Consider the following 10533-nt stretch of genomic DNA (forward strand, 5'->3'; position numbering starts at 1 on the left):
TAGGTCCTCTTTCAGGGCATGGCTCAGCCATTTGCAAAAGCGGGCTACGCTTTGTATTCAGAGATTTTAAGACTTCTCCACGTGGCTTAGTTAAAAACAGTCAAGTAGACGTCCTTGGGCAGTGTGACCCCTTGCAAGAGTCGCATACGGAGACATCGACATATGGTTGAGCCCACTTCCACTTTCATAACCTGGCCGGAAAGCCCGAGGGCTCTCAGGTCATTGCTTGATGGAGAAGCAAAGGCCAGGAGGGGTTTTCTTTGTTAAGGTATGTGAATGGCTGGCCTGGGGGCGAGAGCTATGATTCACCCTCTTCTGGTCCGGCTACAGACTGACTAGTTGAATAACCAGAGGATGGGCGAGTGGGACCATTTCTTTTGTTTTCTTTGCTGAGACAAAGACAGAGGACAGCCAAGGGGTGCCCATTCTCTCAGTGGAGCGGATTTGACGAGGGGGGATATTTGTTTTGATTTGGCCTTGGATCGGGCTTCCCCAGGTCCACCCTGGATTCCCTGGACCCAGCCCGGTGCGCAGAGAGGACGCAGCGGGCAGCCGCAGTGGCCTCTGCGTCAAGCGGGTGTTGGGGTGCTCCGCGCCCCGCCGCCGCCCGCAGCCTCCCCCCTCTCCCCCGCAGCCTGTCGGCGGCCGCAGCCCGGGCGGGCGGGGCACGTGGGCGCCTCCGTCACACCCTCTCTTACAGCCACTCTCCCAAGCAAGCGCACAGCGCTCGGCGCGCCCGCATCTCGTGCTGCCTCCCTGCAGGGCAGACAACACCGGCGCTCAGGAGACTCTCCTAGCTCAGCCGACCCCCTGGAAGCCAAGCCCTCAGGGTCCGCGGATCTTGGCTAGGCACTGCCACCCCACAGACCTGTCCTCTACGGCCTCGGTCACAGTCACTTGGACCCCTCACGACCACATCAGTTTGCTGGGGTATTGGGCAAAAACACAGTGAAGGTAAGGAACGACACCCAAAGCTAAGACGCAGTGGCGGGGTAGGGTGGGGCTCGCCATTAGTCACCTAGGAGTCAGAATTGATGAGATGGATTCCCAGAAGGACTCAGGCGGTGTCCCGGGGTGGGAGAAGGGAACGGAGCTAAGAAAATTTGGAAGGGAGAAACAGCTCAGCTAGCCATCCCTCCTCTAGCCTCTGCCTCCTGCACCGGTGCAAACCGGGGTTCGAGGGGAGCCCCAAAGTGGCTCTTTGAGGGGGAAGCACGTGGGTAGAAACGTGCCGCCATCCTTCCTTCCTCCCTCCTTCCCTCCCCGTCGTGGAAATTGCCAATAGCAACCCCGCGAGACCAGTGGGTCTCCAAGACAAGTTTGGACCGAAGGCGGGGTTTCCACAATGGGAAGCCCGAGAGGCGAGTTGGGGGTCAGGGAACGGGGGCGTTTCCCAGGTGAATCGAGCCTATTCCGGGGCGAGTGGGCGGCGGGGCCGGGAGAGCGCAGTTCACGCTCTGTTTTTTGTTTTGCAAACTGCAGGAGGCAACTGTCAAATGCAGAGTGTTTCTGGGGACTCCGATTCCGAGTGCCTCCAGGCATCCGGTGTTAAATGGAAGGAAAGTAGCCTTTTGAGGCAGGCGCACCAGGCACGTGGCTCCTGTAGCCGTGTCTCTGCGCATCTTGGAATTTCTGGGTTTCGGTGAGAGGCCGGGGCGGGGGGGGGGGGGGTGGCGCTGAGATGCTTAAGAGCAGATGGGAAGGAAGTGGAAATCCATGTCGTTACTAGCATGTATTCACTTGGCTGGTCTGTGCGTAGCCTGGGCAGGAAACGGTTTAGGATACAGTTTCGCTAACCTGTAGAGAGAAAGCCTTTCCCTCTTAATTTGCGCACCAGGATTAGGAATCGGGATGGCTCGAAATGATTGAGGCCATCTAAGGGGTCACCCAGGGGCGGACATTCTTTGGGGCTCAGCAGAGAAGCGTGTCTGGCTTTCCCTTTCCATCCTTCATCTTTGCTGGGAAAGGCTGGAGTAAGATTGGGCGGAGCCTGGACTTGGCGTGGTGACGTCGGCAGTGTTTGGGTGCTTATGCAAATCAACCATAATCATTTCTGGTGGTCTTCCCTTCCTGGTTTTAAAGGTAGACCCAGGTTTAGTTTGCACTGTTCCTGAGCTTCAGCTACCTAAGACATGTAGAAGGAATGAAGGTTTGCTTTACGTGCTGCATTTGGACTTCTCGTCCCTAGTGTTGGCAAAGGCATTTTATGTCTGTCGATGTCTGTTTGCGTTCTGTTACACAGGGTGATAAAGCAAAAACCCCAAACTCCTCCTCTCACCCTGTCTCATTTTTTTTTCCACCCAAGAATTGGTCCTGAGGTATACCCCTACTTAATGTTTTTCCCATCGAGTACTTTTAGGTACTTAATAAATACTTGAGGGTTGACAGATTTCTGTGAAGATAATGTGTGTTTCTCTTCAAAAGAGAGCTGAGTATTTAGGAAAAACTCTTTTTTTTCCCCCCTCACTTCTCAATTTCTGGTTGATTTGACCACAATAAGATTTTATACTATCCCATTAAGTTTAAAGAAAAAGGAATTCACTGACTTTCAAGGCATTCTTTACTTGGGAAGAAAGGATATAATTTTTACTAAGCTTAACCTGATGCACATAACATTCTTGATTCAAGAATTATTTTATAATTCCCCTATATCTGTAAGCATTTGATGGAATGAAAGATGTATCCAGAAAATAAGTATTTTGCTACCCAATTGATTAACAAGGAAAAGATAATGTAAAATTTGGATAATTCAGTTATTCGGATACTAATATAAGCCTATTTGTTACTAACACAAATCCATACTGATAGACTTCAACTTACATAGCGATAATAATTCAGATTTTAACTTCTACATATAAGAGACCATACCATAAAAGGGAACCTGTGCGTGAATAATAAGAATCTTATTTCCTTTTAAACTTTGGGATTATTGTCCTAACAATTTTTTCACTTAGAATGGCAGAACTGAAAGAGACCTATTTCTCAGATATTCCATTTTGCCTTTTGCTTCTTAACTTACTTTCAACTCTTGATGAGTATGTGGAGTCTTTACTAATACATGCATGCTTGCACATATTAATATATTCCCATGCAAAGTATATTCTGCAATGATTTCTGAGCAGATGGCATTGTAAAAAATCCACACGAAGAGTCTGATGCAAGAGAGACACTCAAGGCAACGTGGCAGAGTCTTTAGATTCAGTCATGATTTACTTAGGATATTACTTTTCTAATGATGTTTAGGAATTGTCTTTATAAATTTATCTGCTTAAGTGTTGGCCTTAATCCATAATATTCTATCTGTGTAAGAACCTTTAAGATTATATAAAGATACAGAATAGTTTTAGATGTTCAGAGCCATTTGATAGAACTGCTTTTAGTCTCAAGGTCACTTTGATTCCTGTGATTAAGGTACTAAGGTATACTTTGATTGCGCTCTTTTAGTAGAGTGCTGACAGGGAACTCTTTTCACCTATCAGATTGTACTGTAGAGGGCAGAAAGACATGGTTGCTTTCATACATTGCTTGTACTATGCAAATGGTATCTTTTTACAACATTTCACAATATTTACCAAAATTATAGAAACTCATACCTTTGATCAAACAGTTCCACTTCTGGAAATTGATTCTACAAATTTGTGAATATGGGATCTGTAAAGCTGTGTGTTATAACTTTGTAATACCACATACCTGTGTGGTATGTCTTCATTCAGTTGTTCAAAACAAAAATGAATCTAATATAATGAGATCCAAAGTGAAAAATCAAGATACAGGATTATGCATAAATAGTGTGAAAAGAAATAAGCTGGAGTAATTTTGGAGAAAACACATTGTCTTGGAAAATGCATCTTACCTTGGATTTATACACAAACAATATTCAGTGGAAGATTTTTGTTACTTATTGAGATTTAGAAGTTGTATTAGAGGGCTGGGAGGCATAGCTCAGGTTAAAGAGTACCAGTTAAGCAGACAAAGCAAGCATCAAACACCGTGTTTGAGTCCTGTCTTAGATCGAATATATATATATATATGTATATACACACATTATATATATACACACATTATATATAAATACACATACATATGTGTATATATACATGATGTATATGTATATATGTGTGCATATATATGTGTATACACACAAGACATAAGGGATAAGGGTTGTTTTACATTTTGTACTTTTTGCTTATATGTTGTTGTACTATGGATGTTGGCAAGATTGTGGTTTTCATGGTCAACGACCAGCCTGGACAGAACAGGAGGCTCTATCTGCAAAAAAATAATAAGAAAGAGAGACATTGGTCCTGGTTCATATCCTAAGATAGAAATATTTAGTGAATATGATGTCGATTTTATATTTTTGTGGATGCTAATTATCAAGTTGAGAAAGTTTTCTGCTAGTCTTGATTTCTTACTGTTTTGAAATATTAGTGAATTTTTAATTTTATCACATTTTTCTGTTTATAGTCATTATTTTCCTACATATAGATTTTGGGATAATGAACTAGCCTTGCATATGAATAATAAATCTCATTTGATATTCAATTGTTAAAAAATTGTGTTTATATTCACCTGAAATATTAAGATGTAATTTTTTTGGTAGTAGTTTCTTTATTCAATTTGGTTATCTGGGTAATATTAGTGTCATAGAATGAATTGCTTCTATTGTCTGAGAAACTGTAGAGAGCTTAAGATAATTATTTGAACATTTCAGTTTCTTCACTGAATCTATGAAAGGCAATAGGGTTTTTCCTGTGGAACTTTTAATTATGTATAGATTTCTAATTTTGTATACATATACATACATAAAAAGCTTATAGGAAAAAAGTATGGCATTGAAAGAGAGCAAGTGGCAGAGATTTGCTACAGGAGAGAGCATTTTATTTTTATCAATCTTTTCCATCTTGTGCCATCTTCAGCTGTCTTCCTAAACAATATATATTTAATGATCTATCAATTGTGATTTTGTACTATCAACTGTAAGGAAAAGTATTCTCTTCCAGCCAGCTCAAGACCCAGCTAAGAAAGAAGTATAGGTCATTATGATTTGATGCCAGTTTGGCAGCAAGTTAGGGAGACTTCAGCCTTAGGAGATGTGGTACAACAGGCCAAAGTCATAGATAATAGGATCTAGATTAGCCTCAGACAAATACTAAAGAGTGTATCTGAAAATCAGAAACAGCAAAAAAGAGCTACAGTGTGTGCGGCTCCAGTGATAGACAACTTCCCTAGGATGCACGTGTCTAGAACCTGTCATTCTTGAGCCACTAAAAAAGTAAGAAATATATAATTAAGAACTTCTCTCCCTACTGTTTAGATACATATGATGCTTGAGGTCTTTTAGCTTAACTCAATAAATTTTTGCGGGGCTGGGGATATGGCCTAGTGGCAAGAGTGCTTGCCTTGTATACATGAGGCCCTGGGTTTGATTCCCCAGCACCACATATACAGAAAACGGCCAGAAGTGGCACTGTGGCTCAAGTGGCAGAGTGCTAGCCTTGAGCAAAAAGAAGCCAGGGACGGTGCTCAGGCCCTGAGTTCAAGGCCCAGGACTGGCCAAAAAATAAATTTTTGCAAAGAGGGATATAATTTGCAAAAAAAAAAATTAGGTTAGTTTCTACAAAGACAAAATATTTTACATTATTTGTCAATGTCATTTCAACATTTATAAAATTTCTCATCTTTTAATTAGAAGTAAAAGCTTTCTTGCCTAGGCTGGCTTTGAATCATGATCCTCAGATCTCAGCATCCTGAGTAGATAGGATTACAGGCAGTAGCCATTGCCACACTAACTAGAATTGGATTCTTGAAGTAGCTTTCTGATTAGTGATTTGGATTTGCCTTTCTGTTTCCTACAAGGTTGTGATACCAAAGAATTACTGCTAAAGGTTTATCATCCTTATTTCATCATTCTTTTGTCCTTCCTACTTCTTCATTCTGTTGGAGTCCCTGGTGCCCATTTCCTTATACAGCAAATTTTAGTTTATCAGTTTATCCTGCCACCAGTCTTTTATAGGCCCAAATTCCCTAATTGGCTGCTTTCCCATTGACTTCTATCATATTACTTCATGTTTTAAGAAAACTTTCTACAAAGTTAAGTTTACCCATTTAAATGCCCTAGCCTTCTGGTTCTTTATTATTAAACAGAAAGCTTGGAGCAAAAGCTAAATAGTCAATGCAGGTGAGTCTGTGGCTGCAAGTGCCTGTTTGTCTGCCTGTCTGTGCATATTTTTTGCTAGCAATATCTTTTAAAATTAGTTTAATGTAATTTCAGAGCAGTTGTCACAATAATTTTGGAGTTAAGTTTAGAGAGATGGAGCAAGAATTGCCCAAAGTACTGAAGTGTGGAAATATTAGTGTAGCTGAAATTAGTGGAAAGACCATTTTAATAATCAGGAATAAAGGATGAGATAGAGTTCATTTATTTAAAAACAACTTTGGGATATCAGAAATTATTATAAAATAATAAAATTGACAATTAAAATGATGTGAACAAATACCTTTGTATTGTTAACTTACTACTACTCACACCAGAAAATGGTAATTACTAAAACTCACATGAGAAGGTGGTAATTTAAATGATTATATATCAATGAAGAAATGGAACTGTAACCTCTCTGTACATCACTTTGACAATAAATAAGAAAAAAAACAATATAGAAATAGAAATTATTGGAAAATATATTTAAAAACTCCTTTATGAATCTATAAAAATCAAGAAGAAAAATGTAAGGAAAAAGATTATAGACCTGCATTCCCATGAAGATCTTTGTTCCATTATAAAATATCATCAGATTAATGATACATTAAAAATAAAAGCCATCATGACCAATGTAGTTTGTTGTATAAATAAAGGATTGATTTCAAATATAAAACAGTCATGTAATATTCTATACTAACATATTAAAGGTGGATATAGTTGTCTAAAGGAAAGGCAGAAAATTATGGGTCACAACTCAGCACTTAACTCATAATTAAAAAATTAAAAATTTCAGCTGGGCGCTGGTGGCTCATGCCTGTGACCCTAGCTACTCAGGAGGCTGAGATCTGATGATATAAGTTCAAAGCCAGCACAGTCAGGAAAGTCTGTGAGACTCTTATCTCCAATTAACTACTAGAAAACCAGAAGTGGTGCTGTGGCTCAAGTGGTAGAGAGTTAGTTTTGAGCTGAAGAGCTCAGTGACAGTGTCTAGGCCCAGAGTTCAAGTCCCATGACTTATGAAAAAACAAATAAAGAAAAATATTCCACTGAACTAGAAATAAAATTATAGAATATAGCAGATGAGAATGTCCTCTCAGCATTTCTTTCCAGCATTTTGTCTTAGTAAAATAAGTAAAATTACTGGTAAATAATAAGAAAGGACAAATTAAGTTTGCTTTAGTCACTGAAAACATGGCTGTGTTGAGTAGATGGTCTGAATCATATTATTCAAAAAGACAAAATTTTATTTGACACCTTTGTAGGATAGAAATTGATTATTCAAATCAGTTTTGTTCTATAGTGTAGCACAAGGCAATTGTGAAATGAAGAAAAAAATATAAAGAAAAACAATCATATTAAGAATGTAAACTAGAGATAAATTTAACAAAAGATGATCTAGAGAGGGACACTGAAGTATATGTAACACATTTATGTATTTATGTTCTTACATGAATATATAAGCCAAAGATAAAAATAGTTTTACATTTATAATAATCATTATAATTTATAATCTTTATAATATATAATCCTTATAATTTATAAGCATCCTTTTGGGTTTTTGCTTGCAACTTGTAGAAGTTGTTCCTGGCTACACAGAAAAAAACTTGGCAAAAATACAAGAGCTCAAAGAAGTAGGTGCTTGGCAATAAGATGGGAAAGGGCAAGAATGAAAATAATTCTAAAGACTAGAAACAACAATCCATGACTACAGTTGTGACCACAGTCAGGCATTGTGCCTTTGATGGGACCCAGAGAGATGCCAACTTTAAAAAAAAAATCTTTTTGGTGTGTATCAAACTTTTATGTGCCAAACTCTGGAGAGGGTAATTTAGTTCAACAAATGTAGGAAAATAATTTCCAAGATGGTGACAGGATTCTTCTCTTCCCTGTACACATACTTTTAAAAATAAGACTGTTGTTTCTTCCATCAAAAGGAGCGATTTATCTCTCCTCTTGAATCAATTTGGATTTGGTTGTGATATTTACTTTTTTTTCTTTTTCTTTTTTTGACCAGTCAGATATTATCAGTTTTGATTCAGAGGTTTAGTAGCATATCTTTTGCTTTGGGCTGAACTTTTTGAGTCTACATTTGGAAACTCGAACCAAAAAGTTGGAGTTATCTTAGAGAACCAAAGTGCTGTGGCTAATTAGCCTGTCTGCTGACCAAAGAAGATCCAAAGAATTTCATACCATCCACTCTCTCTGGAGGTAATTATCACTCCTTGTTGTGACCATAAAAATTGATCAATTACACTTAGCTATGTTTTGCTGAATCAAAGAATCATCAACAATTTTTTAAATTTAAAGCCACTAGGTTTTAAAATCTCTTGGCATTCTGCAGCAGATAAATGATAGAAAACACTGGTGTTAAAATACACACACACAGGGCTGGGGATATAGCCTAGTGGCAAGAGTGCCTGCCTCGGATACACGAGGCCCTAGGTTCGATTCCCCAGCACCACATATACAGAAAACGGCCAGAAGCGGCGCTGTGGCTCAAGTGGCGGAGTGCTAGCCTTGAGCGGGAAGAAGCCAGGGACAGTGTTCAGGCCCGGAGTCCAAGGCCCAGGACTGGCCAAAAAAAAAAAAAAAATACGCACACACAGAGTAAGCTAGAGAGTTAGTTAGCTCAAGTGCTTGATCACTTAGAATTTAAGGCCCTGGGTTCAATCCCCAGTCCCATTAAAGCAACAAAATACTAAACCGGTAGTAATTTTTTTTTTTTTTTTTTTTTTTTTTTTTTTTTTTGCCATCCTGGGCTTGTGTCCCTTCCTTCTTTTCTATATATGTGGTGCTGGGGAATCAAACCCAGGCCTTCATGTATACAAGGCAAGCACTCTTGCCACTAGGCCATATTCCCAACCCAGTGGGTAGTGACTCTTGATTAAGAACTTTTTGTATATTATCTCTAGGATAATATACGCCAGTTGTATTGTAGTACAACCAATCCTAGGATTAAAAGAAGATACATGCTGCCCCTTCTAAATGTGTAGGCATTTCTTCAAGGACTTTCTAAGTAGTGAAGCATGCTAAACATTTTATTGTTATACATTTTACTTAATGAGGCACCATTAAATAACTTGGCCAACATCTAAAGGCATAGATAATAGAGTTAAAATTTGAATTTAGTCTTTCTCTAAAATCGAAGCAATCAAATAAAACCTCTGAACTTAAAATGTTTTGCACTAATATTTCTCTTCACATCAAGAACAGTTAATTCTTGTAAGATCCAATGGTAATGAGTAAGAAAAATTATATGAAAACATGAAGAAGTTGAGGTCATTGTGCTTTTATAGACCACGAGTTGCATATTTAAATGGTATCTATGGCCGGAATGAAGTAGGACATTTTTACTCTTATCTCTTTCCATTTTAATGTCATTGCTACCATTTTAATATCCTATTTTCTTATGTTACTATGAAATTTTAATTTGTATTTGTTTTATTTTTTATTGGAATACTTACTTATACAAAGGATTTTTCATTTTGGCACTTCCACTTAAGAATACAATTAAATTGAATCTATCTCTCTCTCATCCCCTTTTCTCTTCTCAGAACACTTTATCTGGTTGGATTGTTTTATTTCATATGTGCATTAAAAGCACACCAATCTTGGTCTTCTGCAGTTGACCTTTCCATTTGGAGCTCTAGTACCTACTCCCCAATAGAGTATATTTTACTTTCCTGTTGTTCATTCTTTTTAAAAATATATTAATAACACCAATGGGATCCTCTATCATATTTCACCAACGTGTGTATTATATTTAAGTCAGAATAATTTCTCTATTGATCTCTATTTTCCTATTCCGTTTTAAAAATTTTCATTTATAATTTAATTTTATTGCCAAGGTGATGTATAGAGGGGTTACAGTTAACATACTTAAGGTAGAGAGTACATTTCTTGTCAAACTTCTTACCCCTTCCCTCTCTATTCCCTTATACTCCTATTGTTTAACAGCTTTCCCTTGTGGAATCCTTATACATACACTCACACACTGCAAGTTGATATTTTTCATCGTCCATCCTTCTTTTTTTTGTATTTCTCTACCTCGTACTTCCCTAAGCAGTTGTATAGTTTACAATTGTACACTATGTGCATGTTTTTGTATTTGTCTGTGAATGTATGTCTTTTCGATCTAGGTTTCACAAATGAGTGCAGTAAATTTAATTAGACAAGCAGAATAGCCATTGAAGAATAGGGAAATAACAAACACAACAAAGTCAACAAAGTGAAGGGAAATTCTACATTATCTTTCAATATTAACACTATATGGTCTTTTCTCTCCAATCAAAACAACATGGAATTGTGAGTTAGATTAGAAATCAAGACAC

This window comes from Perognathus longimembris, chromosome 1 (genome assembly GCF_023159225.1).
Source record: "Perognathus longimembris pacificus isolate PPM17 chromosome 1, ASM2315922v1, whole genome shotgun sequence".
NCBI lineage: Eukaryota > Metazoa > Chordata > Mammalia > Rodentia > Heteromyidae > Perognathus > Perognathus longimembris.